The 23,999-nt window shown below is 38.0% G+C and overlaps 2 long non-coding RNA genes across 2 annotated transcripts; one reads left to right on the top strand and one right to left on the bottom strand.

The window, feature by feature from the left end:
* Positions 1-1,762: 1,762 nt before the first annotated feature.
* Positions 1,763-4,580, top strand: LOC140592692 (uncharacterized). The gene is made up of 3 exons (XR_011993101.1): positions 1,763-2,563; positions 2,667-2,734; positions 2,830-4,580. It is a non-coding gene; the product is annotated as an uncharacterized lncRNA (long non-coding RNA).
* A 7,221-nt stretch (positions 4,581-11,801) lies between these two features.
* Positions 11,802-14,629, bottom strand: LOC140592691 (uncharacterized). Its single transcript, XR_011993100.1, has 3 exons — positions 13,819-14,629; positions 13,648-13,715; positions 11,802-13,552 (listed from the first exon to the last, which is right to left on the bottom strand). It is a non-coding gene; the product is annotated as an uncharacterized lncRNA (long non-coding RNA).
* Positions 14,630-23,999: the final 9,370 nt, after the last annotated feature.

The raw sequence follows: 23,999 nt of genomic DNA, 5'->3' as shown, positions 1-23,999 counted from the left end.
TAGTTTGTCATGATTTCTTCACGAAAACACGTTTTCCTAAAATGGTAGGACGAACTCTTACAGGGGAAGTGCAGGTTTCATGAAATCAACTCAGAATGTCAAGTTATAATGAAATCTTCATTTTGTGTTAGTTTCTCATGATTTCTTCACGAAAACACGTTTTCCTATAATGGTAGGTCGAACTCTTGTAGGGGAAGCGCAGGTTTCATGAAATGAGCTCAGAATGTCAAGTTATAATGAAATCTTCATTTTGTGTTAGTTTGTCATGATTTCTTCACGAAAACACGTTTTCCTATAATGGTAGGTCGAACTCTTACAGGGGAAGCGCAGGTTTCATGAAATGAGCTCAGAATGTCAAGTTATAATGAAATCTTCATTTTGTGTTAGTTTGTCATGATTTCTTCACGAAAACACGTTTTCCTAAAATGGTAGGTCGAACTCTTACAGGGGAAGCGCAGGTTTCATGAAATCAACTCAGAATGTCAAGTTATAATGAAATCTTCATTTTGTGTTAGTTTGTCATGATTTCTTCACGAAAACACGTTTTCCTATAATGGTAGGTCGAACTCTTGTAGGGGAAGCGCAGTTTTCATTAAATGAGCTCAGAATGTCAAGTTATAATGAAATCTTTATTTTGTGTTAGTTTGTCATGATTTCTTCACGAAAACACGTTTTCCTATAATGGTAGGTCGAACTCTTATAGGGGAAGCGCAGTTTTCATGAAATGAGCTCAGAATGTCAAGTTATAATGAAATCTTTATTTTGTGTTAGTTTCTCATGATTTCTTCACGAAAACACGTTTTCCTATAATGGTAGGTCGAACTCTTGTAGGGGAAGCGCAGGTTTCATGAAATGAGCTCAGAATGTCATGTTATAATGAAATCTTCATTTTGTGTTAGTTTGTCATGATTTCTTCACGAAAACACGTTTTCCTATAATGGTAGGTCGAACTCTTATAGGGGAAGCGCAGGTTTCATGAAATGAGCTCAGAATGTCAAGTTATAATGAAATCTTCATTTTGTGTTAGTTTGTCATGATTTCTTCACGAAAACACGTTTTCCTATAATGGTAGGTCGAACTCTTACAGGGGAAGCGCAGGTTTCATGAAATCAACTCAGAATGTCAAGTTATAATGAAATCTTCATTTTGTGTTTGTCATGATTTCTTCACGAAAACACGTTTTCCTATAATGGTAGGTCGAACTCTTGTAGGGGAAGCGCAGTTTTCATGAAATGAGCTCAGAATGTCAAGTTATAATGAAATCTTTATTTTGTGTTAGTTTCTCATGATTTCTTCACGAAAACACGTTTTCCTATAATGGTAGGTCGAACTCTTGTAGGGGAAGAGCAGGTTTCATGAAATCAACTCAGAATGTCAAGTTATAATGAAATCTTCATTTTGTGTTAGTTTGTCATGATTTCTTCACGAAAACACGTTAGAGAGAGATAGAATACCGCTTCTTTCAAAAAGATTTATGACCCAAAGGTCATAAAGGTCACGGGTCAAAAGTTCACTGGATGGGCGGTTCTGGGGCGTGACGTCACCTGGCTGTGACGTTGGGATAGGGGTTTATTTGTATATAGTTTATTTATTTATTATAATTATTATAATTTAATTATTTATTATAATTTAATTATGTATTATAATGTAATTATTATTATTTTATATTGAGTAGAGTGCTTATGAGTGTGTTGTTTTGTCTGCATCCACCGGGTGCCGAGCAGGGGACTGAGCAGGGGGGTTAAGGTCTCAAACACTGGGTCTGAGTGGGGGTGGGTTACCTGATGGAGTGTGAGCGTACGCTGTACCACCGTGGTAAGGTCCGTGGCTTTGGAGAATCTGTAGAAAAGGGCTCTGAGAGAGCGATGCTGTGTCTGTTGCGGTACCGTGGTAAGGTCCCGTGGCTTTGGATAATCCGCAAAGGACTCGGAGAGAGCGATGCCGGAGAGCTGAGAGTTGTGCTGCGCGAGACTGAAAGAAATCCTGTGAGAATGACCAAGTTGGAGCTAAGAATGAGAGGAGGAGCTGGGTCTGACGTCCAGTAAAAAACGCTTAGCAGTAGTTTGACCATCTGTGTGTGTGTGTGTGTGTGTGTGTGTGTGAAAGCCGACACCCCCCTGCAGCAGTAGCAGTTTGGCCTTGTGTTTTTCCTCATGCAACCTATGTACATCCCGATAGGTCAAATCCCGGTCAAACTGTAATTTGGGGCACAGATCAAGTTTGACACTTTGTATTTCAGTAAATTTTGTTAAAGTTTTGTCTTTTCCCCCCGACTCCCCGCCACACATCAAGTTTGACATTTTGTATTTCAGTAAATTTTGTCTTTTCCCCCCGACTCCCCCCATACCGTCTGCGCAGTTAAAACGTACATCGAAATAGACATCAGATAAAACTTGACAGGACGTATATTTCTCCTTAAAGAATCCTAAAAAGTAAGCAACCCCAGAAATTTTTAGTATGCCGAGAAGGGTTTCACTCCTTTGGTAGACACAAGTACCCCACACCCCGTATCATCAAGGCATTGCCCTACTGGAAAGAGAAAACTACATGGGACCTGCATAGAGTAAGTATATTATTTCTTTTACGCGTGTTTTATGATATTTTACGCGTGTTTTATGATAAACACAATACAATAAAATAACTTAAAATAATTATTTTATTTTTAGAGATTCAGCTATTTTGGGTTTGTTTTTTTTTCTCTACGGGAGACACTGCGGATAGAAAACTCCATATAGTGAGTATATTATTTCTTTTATACATATGATAAACGCTATACATTAAAAATAACTTATTCTAATAATAGGTATTCTCTATTATTTTATGTACAAGAGAGACGGCACGGACCGGTCAAGAGAAAATCTACGCAAGACCTGAATCAGCAGGTATGGATGGAGCAACACCCCCCCTCCTATACCTGAAGCGCTATTAAATGAAATAGACAACATCAACAACGCTAATAATGATGAAAATGATGCGGTTTACTTTGCTCAACACGACTCGCCACCCGCAGCGTCTGGTGAAGCGACGGCCCAAGAGCCCTGTTTGCTACCATCCTTAGAGACATTATTAATAACCTTCCGGTGCTGATAGGGTCGGCACCGACCCATTTTTAAGTTTAACATGCATAAAAGCACCACATATATTTGTGCATACTCTTAAAACAAAAGGCTCCATATTGAACCTTTTAGCTTGGTACATATATGACACTCCTTGGACATTCTCAATTAAAAGAAATGGCACCTTTTTGAAGGCAATGGTTATATTTCCTCTGGTTAGAACCCCTATAGTTCTATATAGCACACCCAAGAACCTTTTTTTTCGAAATATATACTGCATCAAAGTTTTTTGACTTTGTCAGGAATCTCTATTTAAACTAAATAAATTAAAACAAAATCAAGGTAAGGCATCCCCACACATGTAAGGTAAGATAAGACCAGTTCAGTTTATTTATATAATTCTCTAGAGGTTTATTTTATCATTATTTTTTATTGAAAACGAGAGGAATGCTGTCAAAAGAAAGGTCCAGAAAGCCACACCAAAAATATTAAAACCAATCTTTTCATGGATAAGGAAGCCTAACAAGGTAACCAAGAAGTAAGAAACAAATTGGATGATAAATAATTGTTTTGAGGGTATCTTATGGCTGATGTACTGTAAGACACGTGCTGCTTGACACCGACCCGTCTAACATAAGAGACAGGAACAGAAAGCTAACATAGGCCGAAGGTTAAGCGTGTTAAATGAAAGGCAGCGGGATAATTCCCCATAATGCCGCACTATAACAAAATCAAACGCGACGTGAAAACGTTTAATAGACCTCAATAAAAATGTCAGGGACGTCTACGACAAACGCAGATTGTTGCCTAGTGGGGAAACTGCCTTTTGGATACCGAAATGTAAAACTAGCAGCATCGCAAAAAGGGTGTTGTAAGTCTTTAAAAATATTTCATCGAATGAATTTGTTAGTGTAACATGAAAGTGTTTCAAAGATGTACAGATGTTTTAAAATGTAATATGAAAGTTTTTCAAAGTAAGATGTACAGATGTTTTAAAATGTAACATGAAAGTTTTTCAAAGTAAGATGTACAGATGTTTTAAAATGTAACATGAAAGTTTTTCAAAGTAAGATGTACAGATGTTTTAAAAAATGTAACATGAAAGTTTTTCAAAGTAAGATGTACAGATGCTTTAAAAATGTTCGGGTGTTTTATTTTCTAGACGCGTTGTACAAAAACGGTTTGTTATGTGTACGCAGCGCAAGCATGTTTGTACAAAGTTTTATGCATTCATTTTGCGAATCAGTTTTGAAATCTAATATGAACGTGGCTTTTATTTTACAAAAACAAAGTTGCAAAAAATTTGTAGGCTCTTTATCAAAGCAGATTTTGTTAATATAACATGAAGTTTTTTTTTATTATTTTCAAAGTTGCACAAGGGTTTTAAAATGTAACATGTACACGTGTGTTTTATTTTTCAAACTTGTACAAAAACGTGTGTGTACATTTATCAAATGAGTTTTAAAATGCAACATGTACAGGTATTTTATTATTCAAAATAAAAGTTGTACATACATTTTGTTATATGTATGCAGCACGGTCATGTTTTTAAAATGTGCTAATATTTGCGGGATGGTGGGAATAAAGCGTATTTAAAAGGGGTACCTCTCGTGGAATCTACCAATCTTTAGCAGCTTTTGAACCCTGAGCCACACGGGGACTGGGGTTTTTAACCGTGAGACTCGACACCTAGCTACGCATTAGATCCTTACTTCAGCAATGGTCCCCATGTACCCAGTGTAGGGTCAGGTCCATCGCAAGAGAATGTCTCCGCCGTGAAAGAACGATCCACCAGCATTTTGTGTATCAACGAATCTGTAATCATTCTTTCCATTCATTATATGCTGAGTTTTCCAAAATTGTTTTTTAGCTGAAGCATCAAAAGCTGTAACTTCGAGTGCACCTGGTTTAATAGCATTTTATTTATAACAGTAGGAGCTTGTAAACTGCATTTAGCGGTCGCATGAAAACACATTAAAAACTTTAAAGAATAAAGCTTTAGTTATTTTTAATAAAGACGGCTTTCTAGTAAATGGTTTTCCTACAAGGTGACCCCGCGGCCTATACTTAAGACATCCGGGCGCCTGATTTGAGATGTTTACTGAGGACGGTATGTTAAGTTAACAGTGGTGACTGAGCTGCACCGTGTTTGACTCTTAATGAAACTTAGACCTAATTCAACAGAACCAGTCGTCATCCACTTTGCAGTGAGATTTCTGTGCGAAATGTGAACAAAGATTCATTTTCTTACTTTACCACTTATCGGATAACAAGGGAAATGGCAGCGGCAATAACCTACACAGTTATTTGTTCCTTCCATATGTATATATATAGCACCGCAGAACGTTTTGCACTTTTTTGCACTATTTGTTTATTGTTTGTTGTGTGTTCTACATGCATGTTTGCACTGGAGGATCTGCTTTTTATTCTCATTGTACATGAGTATAGTGACAATAAAAAGGCATTTCATTCATTCATAATATGTCGGACACAATGGCTCTGAGCACCAGGGAGTCCGCCGTGAGGCGCACGAGCTGCTAGCTGATGTAATGCTGCGAACGGTCGGGGCTCTGACATTCTTAAGGTGCGGCTATCTATCCCCGAGACACTTTAGCCAGGAGCGTGTATATTTGCGCTTATTAATGCTGCAGTGTCAGGGTTTTGCTGACTCTTATAGGAAGCTGGCTAGCAATAACATTTTTAGCTGGTCTTTTTCATTTAGTACATACACGGTTTAGAAGAAAACCTAATCACCATTAAAAAAAATAAATAAATAAACGTACAAAACTATTGAAATCCCCCAGAAGCATGTGCATATTTTTCTGGTTTGCATGTTGTGTGTGTGTGTGTGTGTGTGTGTGTGTGTGTGTGGTTACCTAAGCACAGTCGGCCTAGTGTTTGATAGGTGATGGAGAAGCGTACGGTCGTGGGGACAATAAACTACATGCGCCTATGCCAACATGTGTTTAAGTATAGCGACAAACATGGACGCTTTCTTTAACGTAAAACAGTTAAAGGCTCATACGGTTTTGTTTACATTTTTATTTTTTTAATTTCAAGTAGCCTCTAATCACCTTACATTAGTTCTGATTTACTGTAGTCACCAATCAGAGTATTTTAAAACAATGGCACTGAAATGTCACCACATGTTAAAGCTAACAAAGTAACATGATTATATCAGCGGAACAAACCAGTCGCCGGTACGTATAGACAGATCATGTGTTGCTCAACAATCGACAGCATTTTGAAATCTATTTGTATTTAGACAAATATATTGGGAATAAAGCGTTGTGTTTTAAAAGGCAGACATTGAGGTCGAATTTAAATTGGTCACAATTGTATTGTTTTCCGCAGCTAGAAGTGTCGGCTGAGGTTGATTTTAATTGGCATGTCAGTTTAGGATTCTTGCAGTAGAAGTTATGTAGTGAATTGCGGTACTCTGAAATTAAGTGATATGTGTATTAGAATCGTGAAGCGTCATCTTCCTTTGTTTTAGGTTCACCCCGGGCATTTTATGAATTGTAATGTAATATCAGACAGTGTGTGATGAATTTCTGAAGGCCTGTTATAGGCCTATATGACAATTTCGTGGAAACGTCTCATGGAAAAATGTAGTTGCAGTTTGTCAGGACTAAAGACTGGCTAATGTGACATGGTGAACAAGTCCTGTGGTTAAAGAATGCCGGCCTGTTGCTTAAAACATTGTGTTGTATGCCGAATGTTTCTTGCCCATAGACTACATGTTGCTATACTGTTCCTTTATAATATTCAACTATTATTTTTTAAATCATTTAATGAAATAGGTAAATACCTCATCATTGATGACTATGGTCCACCTGAGTGACAAGTAACCCGTCCTGGACAGAGGTTTCTTCAAGGCCTGTTGTGGGAACCCCATGGTGTAGGATTAAGAGAAAGAATACAGGGAGTGGTACAAATGAGCAGTTGTCCTGCCCCCTTTTACTCATTTTGGATGCTTAAATTACTAAATTGTGATTTTAATGCTCATCTGTATGATTCTATGGTCTGAGCGAGTCTCCAGTACTACATGAATGGTAAACTTAAAAACTCTACTTCTCTTAGCTTAATGATATTTTCTTTTACTGTGTACGATTGGTAGAAATGAAAATCGTGATTTGTCTCTCAGCTTGTGTGTGTGTGTGTGTGTGTGTCTGTGTGTGTGCGTGCGGTGTGTCAACAATGGCAATTATTCACTAAATTCTAAACAAACCCACATATAAAACCCCCTCCCCACCCACCCCAGACACCTATAAAACACAGCATTCTTGCTCTCACCCCCCACTCATTTTGTGAAAAAGCATGTCTGTTGCCAAGACTACAGCTCGTGTCTTGAGTCGTACATACTATGACCCCAGCCACCCGGGGTCATACGGAGGGGCCTCCAGACTGCAGAGAGCCGTGCAGGAAGATACGGGGGAAAAAAGTGGCTACTGATGACATCAGAGAGTGGCTGTCTATGCAAGACAGTTATACTTTACATAAGCCGGCTAAAAAGAATTTCCCCAGGAGCAGAGTGTTTAATACCGAGAGCCATGTATCAGCGGCAGGCCGGTTTATGCGACATGCAAGGGCTGGCGATGTACAACGACGGGTTAAAGTATCTCCTTACGGCAAACCCACATATAAAACCCCCTCCCCAACCTCCCCAGACACCAGCCCTTTTCCTGGAGGACATGTCTGAATTTACTTTTGGGTCGATACAGCACAACAAGTCTTCTCCTCAACTTAACCCCCAGCGATCCCCATCCATGACCCTCTATACTTTTGGACAGCGAATGGATACAACGCCACCAGAGCTTCCTCAATACACTCCGCGGCAGGCCGCATCATGGTGCCCGTATGGGGTTCTGTTCCAGTCACAACCTCCGCGTGCGGACTCTGCCCTAATGGATACATCGCGGGTTACTGCATCGATGTTGGATGATTTCCGCGATCGTTTTGCGGCTCCATCATTATCTGGAGATTCTGGGTGTGGCGGCATCACCGTAGCTGCCATGAAGATAATCAAAGGGTCACTTGCCTTTATTCTGGATCGGCTAATCGAAGATGACTTGAAGGCGACCTGTATCGGCTGTACTGTGAAACACCCTAGCCTGCTTCAGCACACGTGTCGCTATGAACCTGTACCGTTTTATTTCTTTAACAATTTTGAAAAGCTGTTCAAAAAGCTGTATAGGCCACGGCTTAAACATATTATCACAAAGGCGGTGGCCATGTTTCACCCTCATACCGCTCCTGTAAAAATACATGCATCAATCGATGTGTTAGTTTCTGAACTTAAAGGCCAAATTAATGTACGGGCCAAATTGCGCGAGCTGAAACGCTTCGCTGAAGACGGTGATTGTGAGTATGCTGTAGATGAGGCGTTTAATGATTTCTGCAATTTGTACACATGCGAGCACCCTATGGCTGGTGTGTAAACGTCTGTCAAAATGTGATTGGCTGCTCATTTTTATATGCTTTCTAAATAAAATGAGTTGAGTCATGAAAACATTGTGTCGTTATTGCTAACAAGTACTTGACCGTGTTTATTTTACGCCATCAAAACCCTGGGTCATTTGGTGGCGTAGATAGATTATACAGGGTGGTACACATGTTGCCTGCTTAAGGGTGACATAATGGGGTAGTTGTACATCGCCAGCCCTTGCATGTCGCATAAACCGGCCTGCCGCTGATACATGGCTCTCGGTATTAAACACTCTGCTCCTGGGGAAATTCTTTTTAGCCGGCTTATGTAAAGTATAACTGTCTTGCATAGACAGCCACTCTCTGATGTCATCAGTAGCCACTTTTTTCCCCCGTATCTTCCTGCACGGCTCTCTGCAGTCTGGAGGCCCCTCCGTATGACCCCGGGTGGCTGGGGTCATAGTATGTACGACTCAAGACACGAGCTGTAGTCTTGGCAACAGACATGCTTTTCACACAGCGAGAGTGTGGGGGGTGAGAGCAAGAATGCTGTGTTTTATAGGTGTCTGGGGTGGGTGGGGAGGGGGTTTTATATGTGGGTTTGTTTAGAATTTAGTGAATAATTGCCATTGTTGACACACCGCACGCACACACACAGACACACACACACACACACACACAAGCTGAGAGACAAATCACGATTTTCATTTCTACCAATCGTACACAGTAAAAGAAAATATCATTAAGCTAAGAGAAGTAGAGTTTTTAAGTTTACCATTCATGTAGTACTGGAGACTCGCTCAGACCATAGAATCATACAGATGAGCATTAAAATCACAATTTAGTAATTTAAGCATCCAAAATGAGTAAAAGGGGGCAGGACAACTGCTCATTTGTACCACTCCCTGTATTCTTTCTCTTAATCCTACACCATGGGGTTCCCACAACAGGCCTTGAAGAAACCTCTGTCCAGGACGGGTTACTTGTCACTCAGGTGGACCATAGTCATCAATGATGAGGTATTTACCTATTTCATTAAATGATTTAAAAAATAATAGTTGAATATTATAAAGGAACAGTATAGCAACATGTAGTCTATGGGCAAGAAACATTCGGCATACAACACAATGTTTTAAGCAACAGGCCGGCATTCTTTAACCACAGGACTTGTTCACCATGTCACATTAGCCAGTCTTTAGTCCTGACAAACTGCAACTACATTTTTCCATGAGACGTTTCCACGAAATTGTCATATAGGCCTATAACAGGCCTTCAGAAATTCATCACACACTGTCTGATATTACATTACAATTCATAAAATGCCCGGGGTGAACCTAAAACAAAGGAAGATGACGCTTCACGATTCTAATACACATATCACTTAATTTCAGAGTACCGCAATTCACTACATAACTTCTACTGCAAGAATCCTAAACTGACATGCCAATTAAAATCAACCTCAGCCGACACTTCTAGCTGCGGAAAACAATACAATTGTGACCAATTTAAATTCGACCTCAATGTCTGCCTTTTAAAACACAACGCTTTATTCCCAATATATTTGTCTAAATACAAATAGATTTCAAAATGCTGTCGATTGTTGAGCAACACATGATCTGTCTATACGTACCGGCGACTGGTTTGTTCCGCTGATATAATCATGTTACTTTGTTAGCTTTAACATGTGGTGACATTTCAGTGCCATTGTTTTAAAATACTCTGATTGGTGACTACAGTAAATCAGAACTAATGTAAGGTGATTAGAGGCTACTTGAAATTAAAAAAATAAAAATGTAAACAAAACCGTATGAGCCTTTAACTGTTTTACGTTAAAGAAAGCGTCCATGTTTGTCGCTATACTTAAACACATGTTGGCATAGGCGCATGTAGTTTATTGTCCCCACGACCGTACGCTTCTCCATCACCTATCAAACACTAGGCCGACTGTGCTTAGGTAACCACACACACACACACACACACACACACACACACACACACACACACAACATGCAAACCAGAAAAATATGCACATGCTTCTGGGGGATTTCAATAGTTTTGTACGTTTATTTATTTATTTTTTTTAATGGTGATTAGGTTTTCTTCTAAACCGTGTATGTACTAAATGAAAAAGACCAGCTAAAAATGTTATTGCTAGCCAGCTTCCTATAAGAGTCAGCAAAACCCTGACACTGCAGCATTAATAAGCGCAAATATACACGCTCCTGGCTAAAGTGTCTCGGGGATAGATAGCCGCACCTTAAGAATGTCAGAGCCCCGACCGTTCGCAGCATTACATCAGCTAGCAGCTCGTGCGCCTCACGGCGGACTCCCTGGTGCTCAGAGCCATTGTGTCCGACATATTATGAATGAATGAAATGCCTTTTTATTGTCACTATACTCATGTACAATGAGAATAAAAAGCAGATCCTCCAGTGCAAACATGCATGTAGAACACACAACAAACAATAAACAAATAGTGCAAAAAAGTGCAAAACGTTCTGCGGTGCTATATATATACATATGGAAGGAACAAATAACTGTGTAGGTTATTGCCGCTGCCATTTCCCTTGTTATCCGATAAGTGGTAAAGTAAGAAAATGAATCTTTGTTCACATTTCGCACAGAAATCTCACTGCAAAGTGGATGACGACTGGTTCTGTTGAATTAGGTCTAAGTTTCATTAAGAGTCAAACACGGTGCAGCTCAGTCACCACTGTTAACTTAACATACCGTCCTCAGTAAACATCTCAAATCAGGCGCCCGGATGTCTTAAGTATAGGCCGCGGGGTCACCTTGTAGGAAAACCATTTACTAGAAAGCCGTCTTTATTAAAAATAACTAAAGCTTTATTCTTTAAAGTTTTTAATGTGTTTTCATGCGACCGCTAAATGCAGTTTACAAGCTCCTACTGTTATAAATAAAATGCTATTAAACCAGGTGCACTCGAAGTTACAGCTTTTGATGCTTCAGCTAAAAAACAATTTTGGAAAACTCAGCATATAATGAATGGAAAGAATGATTACAGATTCGTTGATACACAAAATGCTGGTGGATCGTTCTTTCACGGCGGAGACATTCTCTTGCGATGGACCTGACCCTACACTGGGTACATGGGGACCATTGCTGAAGTAAGGATCTAATGCGTAGCTATAGGTGTCGAGTCTCACGGTTAAAAACCCCAGTCCCCGTGTGGCTCAGGGTTCAAAAGCTGCTAAAGATTGGTAGATTCCACGAGAGGTACCCCTTTTAAATACGCTTTATTCCCACCATCCCGCAAATATTAGCACATTTTAAAAACATGACCGTGCTGCATACATATAACAAAATGTATGTACAACTTTTATTTTGAATAATAAAATACCTGTACATGTTGCATTTTAAAACTCATTTGATAAATGTACACACACGTTTTTGTACAAGTTTGAAAAATAAAACACACGTGTACATGTTACATTTTAAAACCCTTGTGCAACTTTGAAAATAATAAAAAAAAACTTCATGTTATATTAACAAAATCTGCTTTGATAAAGAGCCTACAAATTTTTTGCAACTTTGTTTTTGTAAAATAAAAGCCACGTTCATATTAGATTTCAAAACTGATTCGCAAAATGAATGCATAAAACTTTGTACAAACATGCTTGCGCTGCGTACACATAACAAACCGTTTTTGTACAACGCGTCTAGAAAATAAAACACCCGAACATTTTTAAAGCATCTGTACATCTTACTTTGAAAAACTTTCATGTTACATTTTTTAAAACATCTGTACATCTTACTTTGAAAAACTTTCATGTTACATTTTAAAACATCTGTACATCTTACTTTGAAAAACTTTCATGTTACATTTTAAAACATCTGTACATCTTACTTTGAAAAACTTTCATATTACATTTTAAAACATCTGTACATCTTTGAAACACTTTCATGTTACACTAACAAATTCATTCGATGAAATATTTTTAAAGACTTACAACACCCTTTTTGCGATGCTGCTAGTTTTACATTTCGGTATCCAAAAGGCAGTTTCCCCACTAGGCAACAATCTGCGTTTGTCGTAGACGTCCCTGACATTTTTATTGAGGTCTATTAAACGTTTTCACGTCGCGTTTGATTTTGTTATAGTGCGGCATTATGGGGAATTATCCCGCTGCCTTTCATTTAACACGCTTAACCTTCGGCCTATGTTAGCTTTCTGTTCCTGTCTCTTATGTTAGACGGGTCGGTGTCAAGCAGCACGTGTCTTACAGTACATCAGCCATAAGATACCCTCAAAACAATTATTTATCATCCAATTTGTTTCTTACTTCTTGGTTACCTTGTTAGGCTTCCTTATCCATGAAAAGATTGGTTTTAATATTTTTGGTGTGGCTTTCTGGACCTTTCTTTTGACAGCATTCCTCTCGTTTTCAATAAAAAATAATGATAAAATAAACCTCTAGAGAATTATATAAATAAACTGAACTGGTCTTATCTTACCTTACATGTGTGGGGATGCCTTACCTTGATTTTGTTTTAATTTATTTAGTTTAAATAGAGATTCCTGACAAAGTCAAAAAACTTTGATGCAGTATATATTTCGAAAAAAAAGGTTCTTGGGTGTGCTATATAGAACTATAGGGGTTCTAACCAGAGGAAATATAACCATTGCCTTCAAAAAGGTGCCATTTCTTTTAATTGAGAATGTCCAAGGAGTGTCATATATGTACCAAGCTAAAAGGTTCAATATGGAGCCTTTTGTTTTAAGAGTATGCACAAATATATGTGGTGCTTTTATGCATGTTAAACTTAAAAATGGGTCGGTGCCGACCCTATCAGCACCGGAAGGTTATTAATAATGTCTCTAAGGATGGTAGCAAACAGGGCTCTTGGGCCGTCGCTTCACCAGACGCTGCGGGTGGCGAGTCGTGTTGAGCAAAGTAAACCGCATCATTTTCATCATTATTAGCGTTGTTGATGTTGTCTATTTCATTTAATAGCGCTTCAGGTATAGGAGGGGGGGTGTTGCTCCATCCATACCTGCTGATTCAGGTCTTGCGTAGATTTTCTCTTGACCGGTCCGTGCCGTCTCTCTTGTACATAAAATAATAGAGAATACCTATTATTAGAATAAGTTATTTTTAATGTATAGCGTTTATCATATGTATAAAAGAAATAATATACTCACTATATGGAGTTTTCTATCCGCAGTGTCTCCCGTAGAGAAAAAAAAACAAACCCAAAATAGCTGAATCTCTAAAAATAAAATAATTATTTTAAGTTATTTTATTGTATTGTGTTTATCATAAAACACGCGTAAAATATCATAAAACACGCGTAAAAGAAATAATATACTTACTCTATGCAGGTCCCATGTAGTTTTCTCTTTCCAGTAGGGCAATGCCTTGATGATACGGGGTGTGGGGTACTTGTGTCTACCAAAGGAGTGAAACCCTTCTCGGCATACTAAAAATTTCTGGGGTTGCTTACTTTTTAGGATTCTTTAAGGAGAAATATACGTCCTGTCAAGTTTTATCTGATGTCTATTTCGATGTACATTTTAACTGCGCAGACGGTATGGGGGGAGTCGGGGGGAAAAGACAAAATTTACTGAAATACAAAATGTCAAACTTGATGTGTGGCGGGGAGTCGGGGGGAAAAGACAAAACTTTTAACAAAATTTACTGAAATACAAAGTGTCAAACTTGATCTGTGCCCCAAATTACAGTTTGACCGGGATTTGACCTATCGGGATGTACATAGGTTGCATGAGGAAAAACACAAGGCCAAACTGCTACTGCTGCAGGGGGGTGTCGGCTTTCACACACACACACACACATACACACACAGACGGTCAAACTACTGCTAAGCGTTTTTTTACTGGACGTCAGACCCAGCTCCTCCTCTCATTCTTAGCTCCAACTTGGTCATTCTCACAGGATTTCTTTCAGTCTCGCGCAGCACAACTCTCAGCTCTCCGGCATCGCTCTCTCCGAGTCCTTTGCGGATTATCCAAAGCCATGGGACCTTACCACGGTACCGCAACAGACACAGCATCGCTCTCTCAGAGCCCTTTTCTACAGATTCTCCAAAGCCACGGACCTTACCACGGTGGTACAGCGTACGCTCACACTCCATCAGGTAACCCACCCCCACTCAGACCCAGTGTTTGAGACCTTAACGCAACAACCCCCCCCCTGCTCAGTCCCCCCTGCTCGGCACCCGCTGGATGCAGACAAAACAACACACTCATAAGCACTCTACTCAAATTAAAATAATAATAATTACATTATAATAAATAATTAAATTATAATAAATAATTAAATTATAATAATTATAATAAATAAATAAACTATATACAAATAAACCCCTATCCCAACGTCACAGCCAGGTGACGTCACGCCCCAGAACCGCCCATCCAGTGAACTTTTGACCCGTGACCTTTATGACCTTTGGGTCATAAATCTTTTTGAAAGAAGCGGTATTCTATCTCTCTCTCACGTTTTCCTATAATGGTAGGTCGAACTCTTGTAGGGGAAGCGCAGGTTTCATGAAATCAACTCAGAATGTCAAGTTATAATGAAATCTTCATTTTGTGTTAGTTTGTCATGATTTCTTCACGAAAACACGTTTTCCTATAATGGTAGGTCGAACTCTTGTAGGGGAAGCGCAGGTTTCCTGAAATCAACTCAGAATGTCAAGTTATAATGAAATCTTCATTTTGTGTTAGTTTGTCATGATTTCTTCACGAAAACACGTTTTCCTAAAATGGTAGGTCGAACTCTTATAGGGGAAGCGCAGGTTTCATGAAATGAGCTCAGAATGTCAAGTTATAATGAAATCTTCATTTTGTGTTAGTTTGTCATGATTTCTTCACGAAAACACGTTTTCCTAAAATGGTAGGACGAACTCTTACAGGGGAAGCGCAGGTTTCATGAAATCAACTCAGAATGTCAAGTTATAATGAAATCTTCATTTTGTGTTAGTTTGTCATGATTTCTTCACGAAAACACGTTTTCCTATAATGGTAGGTCGAACTCTTGTAGGGGAAGCGCAGTTTTCATGAAATGAGCTCAGAATGTCAAGTTATAATGAAATCTTTATTTTGTGTTAGTTTCTCATGATTTCTTCACGAAAACACGTTTTCCTATAATGGTAGGTCGAACTCATGTAGGGGAAGCGCAGTTTTCATGAAATGAGCTCAGAATGTCAAGTTATAATGAAATCTTTATTTTGTGTTAGTTTCTCATGATTTCTTCACGAAAACACGTTTTCCTAAAATGGTAGGTCGAACTCTTACAGGGGAAGCGCAGGTTTCATGAAATCATAATGGTAGGTATAATGGTATCCTATAATGGTAGGTCGAACTCTTATAGGGGAAGCGCAGGTTTCATGAAATGAGCTCAGAATGTCAAGTTATAATGAAATCTTCATTTTGTGTTAGTTTGTCATGATTTCTTCACGAAAACACGTTTTCCTATAATGGTAGGTCGAACTCTTACAGGGGAAGCGCAGGTTTCATGAAATGAGCTCAGAATGTCAAGTTATAATGAAATCTTCATTTTGTGTTAGTTTGTCATGATTTCTTCACGAAAACACGTTTTCCTAAAATGGTAGGTCGAACTCTTACAGGGGAAGCGCAGGTTTCATGAAATCAACTCAGAATGTCAAGTTATAATGAAATCTTCATTTTGTGTTAGTTTGTCATGATTTCTTCACGAAAACACGTTTTCCTATAATGGTAGGTCGAACTCTTGTAGGGGAAGCGCAGTTTTCATGAAATGAGCTCAGAATGTCAAGTTATAATGAAATCTTTATTTTGTGTTAGTTTCTCATGATTTCTTCACGAAAACACGTTTTCCTATAATGGTAGGTCGAACTCATGTAGGGGAAGCGCAGTTTTCATGAAATGAGCTCAGAATGTCAAGTTATAATGAAATCTTTATTTTGTGTTAGTTTCTCATGATTTCTTCACGAAAACACGTTTTCCTAAAATGGTAGGTCGAACTCTTACAGGGGAAGCGCAGGTTTCATGAAATCATAATGGTAGGTATAATGGTATCCTATAATGGTAGGTCGAACTCTTGTAGGGGAAGCGCAGGTTTCATGAAATGAGCTCAGAATGTCAAGTTATAATGAAATCTTCATTTTGTGTTAGTTTGTCATGATTTCTTCACGAAAACACGTTTTCCTATAATGGTAGGTCGAACTCTTACAGGGGAAGCGCAGGTTTCATGAAATGAGCTCAGAATGTCAAGTTATAATGAAATCTTCATTTTGTGTTAGTTTGTCATGATTTCTTCACGAAAACACGTTTTCCTAAAATGGTAGGTCGAACTCTTACAGGGGAAGCGCAGGTTTCATGAAATCAACTCAGAATGTCAAGTTATAATGAAATCTTCATTTTGTGTTAGTTTGTCATGATTTCTTCACGAAAACACGTTTTCCTATAATGGTAGGTCGAACTCTTGTAGGGGAAGCGCAGTTTTCATGAAATGAGCTCAGAATGTCAAGTTATAATGAAATCTTTATTTTGTGTTAGTTTCTCATGATTTCTTCACGAAAACACGTTTTCCTATAATGGTAGGTCGAACTCATGTAGGGGAAGCGCAGTTTTCATGAAATGAGCTCAGAATGTCAAGTTATAATGAAATCTTCATTTTGTGTTAGTTTCTCATGATTTCTTCACGAAAACACGTTTTCCTATAATGGTAGGTCGAACTCTTACAGGGGAAGCGCAGGTTTCATGAAATGAGCTCAGAATGTCATGTTATAATGAAATCTTCATTTTGTGTTAGTTTGTCATGATTTCTTCACGAAAACACGTTTTCCTATAATGGTAGGTCGAACTCTTATAGGGGAAGCGCAGGTTTCATGAAATGAGCTCAGAATGTCAAGTTATAATGAAATCTTCATTTTGTGTTAGTTTGTCATGATTTCTTCACGAAAACACGTTTTCCTATAATGGTAGGTCGAACTCTTACAGGGGAAGCGCAGGTTTCATGAAATCAACTCAGAATGTCAATTTATAATGAAATCTTTATTTTGTGTTAGTTTCTCATGATTTCTTCACGAAAACACGTTTTCCTATAATGGTAGGTCGAACTCTTGTAGGGGAAGAGCAGGTTTCATGAAATCAACTCAGAATGTCAAGTTATAATGAAATCTTCATTTTGTGTTAGTTTGTCATGATTTCTTCACGAAAACACGTTTTCCTATAATGGTAGGTCGAACTCTTGTAGGGGAAGCGCAGGTTTCATGAAATCAACTCAGAATGTCAAGTTATAATGAAATCTTCATTTTGTGTTAGTTTGTCATGATTTCTTCACGAAAACACGTTTTCCTATAATGGTAGGTCGAACTCTTATAGGGGAAGCGCAGGTTTCATGAAATGAGCTCAGAATGTCAAGTTATAATGAAATCTTCATTTTGTGTTAGTTTGTCATGATTTCTTCACGAAAACACGTTTTCCTATAATGGTAGGTCGAACTCTTGTAGTGGAAGCGCAGGTTTCATGAAATGAGCTCAGAATGTCAAGTTATAATGAAATCTTCATTTTGTGTTAGTTTGTCATGATTTCTTCACGAAAACACGTTTTCCTATAATGGTAGGTCGAACTCTTGTAGGGGAAGCGCAGGTTTCATGAAATCAACTCAGAATGTCAAGTTATAATGAAATCTTCATTTTGTGTTAGTTTGTCATGATTTCTTCACTAAAACACGTTTTCCTAAAATGGTAGGTCGAACTCTTATAGGGGAAGCGCAGGTTTCATGAAATGAGCTCAGAATGTCAAGTTATAATGAAATCTTCATTTTGTGTTAGTTTGTCATGATTTCTTCACGAAAACACGTTTTCCTAAAATGGTAGGACGAACTCTTACAGGGGAAGCGCAGGTTTCATGAAATCAACTCAGAATGTCAAATTATAATGAAATCTTCATTTTGTGTTAGTTTGTCATGATTTCTTCACGAAAACACGTTTTCCTATAATGGTAGGTCGAACTCTTGTAGGGGAAGCGCAGTTTTCATGAAATGAGCTCAGAATGTCAAGTTATAATGAAATCTTTATTTTGTGTTAGTTTCTCATGATTTCTTCACGAAAACACGTTTTCCTATAATGGTAGGTCGAACTCATGTAGGGGAAGCGCAGTTTTCATGAAATGAGCTCAGAATGTCAAGTTATAATGAAATCTTTATTTTGTGTTAGTTTCTCATGATTTCTTCACGAAAACACGTTTTCCTATAATGGTAGGTCGAACTCTTGTAGGGGAAGCGCAGGTTTCATGAAATGAGCTCAGAATGTCAAGTTATAATGAAATCTTCATTTTGTGTTAGTTTGTCATGATTTCTTCACGAAAACACGTTTTCCTATAATGGTAGGTCGAACTCTTATAGGGGAAGCGCAGGTTTCATGAAATGAGCTCAGAATGTCAAGTTATAATGAAATCTTCATTTTGTGTTAGTTTCTCATGATTTCTTCACGAAAACACGTTTTCCTATAATGGTAGGTCGAACTCTTACAGGGGAAGCGCAGGTTTCATGAAATGAGCTCAGAATGTCATGTTATAATGAAATCTTCATTTTGTGTTAGTTTGTCATGATTTCTTCACGAAAACACGTTTTCCTATAATGGTAGGTCGAACTCTTATAGGGGAAGCGCAGGTTTCATGAAATGAGCTCAGAATGTCAAGTTATAATGAAATCTTCATTTTGTGTTAGTTTGTCATGATTTCTTCACGAAAACACGTTTTCCTATAATGGTAGGTCGAACTCTTACAGGGGAAGCGCAGGTTTCATGAAATCAACTCAGAATGTCAAGTTATAATGAAATCTTCATTTTGTGTTAGTTTGTCATGATTTCTTCACGAAAACACGTTTTCCTATAATGGTAGGTCGAACTCTTGTAGTGGAAGCGCAGGTTTCATGAAATGAGCTCAGAATGTCAAGTTATAATGAAATCTTCATTTTGTGTTAGTTTCTCATGATTTCTTCACGAAAACACGTTTTCCTATAATGGTAGGTCGAACTCTTGTAGGGGAAGAGCAGGTTTCATGAAATCAACTCAGAATGTCAAGTTATAATGAAATCTTCATTTTGTGTTAGTTTGTCATGATTTCTTCACGAAAACACGTTTTCCTATAATGGTAGGTCGAACTCTTGTAGGGGAAGCGCAGGTTTCATGAAATCAACTCAGAATGTCAAGTTATAATGAAATCTTCATTTTGTGTTAGTTTCTCATGATTTCTTCACGAAAACACGTTTTCCTATAATGGTAGATCGAACTCTTACAGGGGAAGCGCAGGTTTCATGAAATGAGCTCAGAATGTCAAGTTATAATGAAATCTTCATTTTGTGTTAGTTTGTCATGATTTCTTCACGAAAACACATTTTCCTATAATGGTAGGTCGAACTCTTATAGGGGAAGCGCAGGTTTCATGAAATGAGCTCAGAATGTCGAGTTATAATGAAATCTTCATTTTGTGTTAGTTTGTCATGATTTCTTCACGAAAACACGTTTTCCTATAATGGTAGGTCGAACTCTTGTAGGGGAAGCGCAGGTTTCATGAAATCAACTCAGAATGTCAAGTTATAATGAAATCTTCATTTTGTGTTAGTTTCTCATGATTTCTTCACGAAAACACGTTTTCCTATAATGGTAGATCGAGCTCTTACAGGGGAAGCGCAGGTTTCATGAAATGAGCTCAGAATGTCAAGTTATAATGAAATCTTCATTTTGTGTTAGTTTGTCATGATTTCTTCACGAAAACACATTTTCCTATAATGGTAGGTCGAACTCTTATAGGGGAAGCGCAGGTTTCATGAAATCAACTCAGAATGTCAAGTTATAATGAAATCTTCATTTTGTGTTAGTTTGTCATGATTTCTTCACGAAAACACATTTTCCTATAATGGTAGGTCGAACTCTTATAGGGGAAGCGCAGGTTTCATGAAATGAGCTCAGAATGTCAAGTTATAATGAAATCTTCATTTTGTGTTAGTTTGTCATGATTTCTTCACGAAAACACGTTTTCCTATAATGGTAGGTCGAACTCTTGTAGGGGAAGAGCAGGTTTCATGAAATCAACTCAGAATGTCAAGTTATAATGAAATCTTCATTTTGTGTTAGTTTGTCATGATTTCTTCACGAAAACACGTTTTCCTATAATGGTAGGTCGAACTCTTGTAGGGGAAGCGCAGGTATCATGAAATGAGCTCAGAATGTCAAGTTATAATGAAATCTTCATTTTGTGTTAGTTTGTCATGATTTCTTCACGAAAACACGTTTTCCTATAATGGTAGGTCGAACTCTTACAGGGGAAGCGCAGGTTTCATGAAATGAGCTCAGAATGTCAAGTTATAATGAAATCTTCATTTTGTGTTAGTTTGTCATGATTTCTTCACGAAAACACGTTTTCCTATAATGGTAGGTCGAACTCTTGTAGGGGAAGCGCAGGTTTCATGAAATGAGCTCAGAATGTCAAGTTATAATGAAATCTTCATTTTGTGTTAGTTTCTCATGATTTCTTCACGAAAACACGTTTTCCTATAATGGTAGGTCGAACTCTTACAGGGGAAGCGCAGGTTTCATGAAATGAGCTCAGAATGTCAAGTTATAATGAAATCTTCATTTTGTGTTAGTTTGTCATGATTTCTTCACGAAAACACGTTTTCCTATAATGGTAGGTCGAACTCTTGTAGGGGAAGCGCAGGTTTCATGAAATGAGCTCAGAATGTCAAGTTATAATGAAATCTTCATTTTGTGTTAGTTTCTCATGATTTCTTCACGAAAACACGTTTTCCTATAATGGTAGGTCGAACTCTTGTAGGGGAAGCGCAGTTTTCATGAAATGAGCTCAGAATGTCAAGTTATAATGAAATCTTTATTTTGTGTTAGTTTCTCATGATTTCTTCACGAAAACACGTTTTCCTATAATGGTAGGTCGAACTCCTGTAGGGGAAGCGCAGGTTTCATGAAATGAGCTCAGAATGTCAAGTTATAATGAAATCTTCATTTTGTGTTAGTTTCTCATGATTTCTTCACGAAAACACGTTTTCCTATAATGGTAGGTCGAACTCTTATAGGGGAAGCGCAGGTTTCATGAAAGGAGCTCAGAATGTCAAGTTATAATGAAATCTTCATTTTGTGTTAGTTTGTCATGATTTCTTCACGAAAACACGTTTTCCTATAATGGTAGGTCGAACTCTTACAGGGGAAGCGCAGGTTTCATGAAATGAGCTCAGAATGTCAAGTTATAATGAAATCTTCATTTTGTGTTAGTTTGTCATGATTTCTTCACGAAAACACGTTTTCCTATAATGGTAGGTCGAACTCTTGTAGGGGAAGAGCAGGTTTCATGAAATCAACTCAGAATGTCAAGTTATAATGAAATCTTCATTTTGTGTTAGTTTGTCATGATTTCTTCACGAAAACACGTTTTCCTATAATGGTAGGTCGAACTCTTGTAGGGGAAGCGCAGGTTTCATGAAATGAGCTCAGAATGTCAAGTTATAATGAAATCTTCATTTTGTGTTAGTTTGTCATGATTTCTTCACGAAAACACGTTTTCCTATAATGGTAGGTCGAACTCTTGTAGGGGAAGAGCAGGTTTCATGAAATCAACTCAGAATGTCAAGTTATAATGAAATCTTCATTTTGTGTTAGTTTGTCATGATTTCTTCACGAAAACACGTTTTCCTATAATGGTAGGTCGAACTCTTGTAGGGGAAGCGCAGGTTTCATGAAATGAGCTCAGAATGTCAAGTTATAATGAAATCTTCATTTTGTGTTAGTTTCTCATGATTTCTTCACGAAAACACGTTTTCCTATAATGGTAGGTCGAACTCTTACAGGGAAAGCGCAGGTTTCATGAAATGAGCTCAGAATGTCAAGTTATAATGAAATCTTTATTTTGTGTTAGTTTCTCATGATTTCTTCACGAAAACACGTTTTCCTATAATGGTAGGTCGAACTCTTGTAGGGGAAGAGCAGGTTTCATGAAATCAACTCAGAATGTCAAGTTAAAATGAAATCTTCATTTTGTGTTAGTTTCTCATGATTTCTTCACGAAAACACGTTTTCCTATAATGGTAGGTCGAACTCTTGTAGGGGAAGCGCAGGTTTCATGAAATGAGCTCAGAATGTCAAGTTATAATGAAATCTTCATTTTGTGTTAGTTTGTCATGATTTCTTCACGAAAACACGTTTTCCTATAATGGTAGGTCGAACTCTTGTAGGGGAAGAGCAGGTTTCATGAAATCAACTCAGAATGTCAAGTTATAATGAAATCTTCATTTTGTGTTAGTTTGTCATGATTTCTTCACGAAAACACGTTTTCCTATAATGGTAGGTCGAACTCTTGTAGGGGAAGCGCAGGTTTCATGAAATGAGCTCAGAATGTCAAGTTATAATGAAATCTTCATTTTGTGTTAGTTTCTCATGATTTCTTCACGAAAACACGTTTTCCTATAATGGTAGGTCGAACTCTTACAGGGAAAGCGCAGGTTTCATGAAATGAGCTCAGAATGTCAAGTTATAATGAAATCTTTATTTTGTGTTAGTTTCTCATGATTTCTTCACGAAAACACGTTTTCCTATAATGGTAGGTCGAACTCTTGTAGGGGAAGAGCAGGTTTCATGAAATCAACTCAGAATGTCAAGTTAAAATGAAATCTTCATTTTGTGTTAGTTTCTCATGATTTCTTCACGAAAACACGTTTTCCTATAATGGTAGGTCGAACTCTTGTAGGGGAAGCGCAGGTTTCATGAAATGAGCTCAGAATGTCAAGTTATAATGAAATCTTCATTTTGTGTTAGTTTCTCATGATTTCTTCACGAAAACACGTTTTCCTATAATGGTAGATCGAACTCTTACAGGGGAAGCGCAGGTTTCATGAAATGAGCTCAGAATGTCAAGTTATAATGAAATCTTCATTTTGTGTTAGTTTGTCATGATTTCTTCACGAAAACACATTTTCCTATAATGGTAGGTCGAACTCTTATAGGGGAAGCGCAGGTTTCATGAAATGAGCTCAGAATGTCAAGTTATAATGAAATCTTCATTTTGTGTTAGTTTGTCATGATTTCTTCACAAAAACACGTTTTCCAATAATGGTAGGTCGAACTCTTGTAGGGGAAGAGCAGGTTTCATGAAATCAACTCAGAATGTCAAGTTATAATGAAATCTTCATTTTGTGTTAGTTTGTCATGATTTCTTCACGAAAACACGTTTTCCTATAATGGTAGGTCGAACTCTTGTAGGGGAAACGCAGGTTTCATGAAATCAACTCAGAATGTCAAGTTATAATGAAATCTTCATTTTGTGTTAGTTTGTCATGATTTCTTCACGAAAACTCGTTTTCCTATAATGGTAGGTCGAACTCTTGTAGGGGAAGCGCAGGTTTCATGAAATGAGCTCAGAATGTCAAGTTATAATGAAATCTTCATTTTGTGTTAGTTTGTCATGATTTCTTCACGAAAACACGTTTTCCTATAATGGTAGGTCGAACTCTTGTAGGGGAAGCGCAGTTTTCATGAAATGAG

Source organism: Paramormyrops kingsleyae, chromosome 1 (assembly GCF_048594095.1).
Source record: "Paramormyrops kingsleyae isolate MSU_618 chromosome 1, PKINGS_0.4, whole genome shotgun sequence".
NCBI lineage: Eukaryota > Metazoa > Chordata > Actinopteri > Osteoglossiformes > Mormyridae > Paramormyrops > Paramormyrops kingsleyae.
Note: the sequence above shows the minus strand (reverse complement) of the source record. Positions and strands in the feature narration are given on the sequence as shown.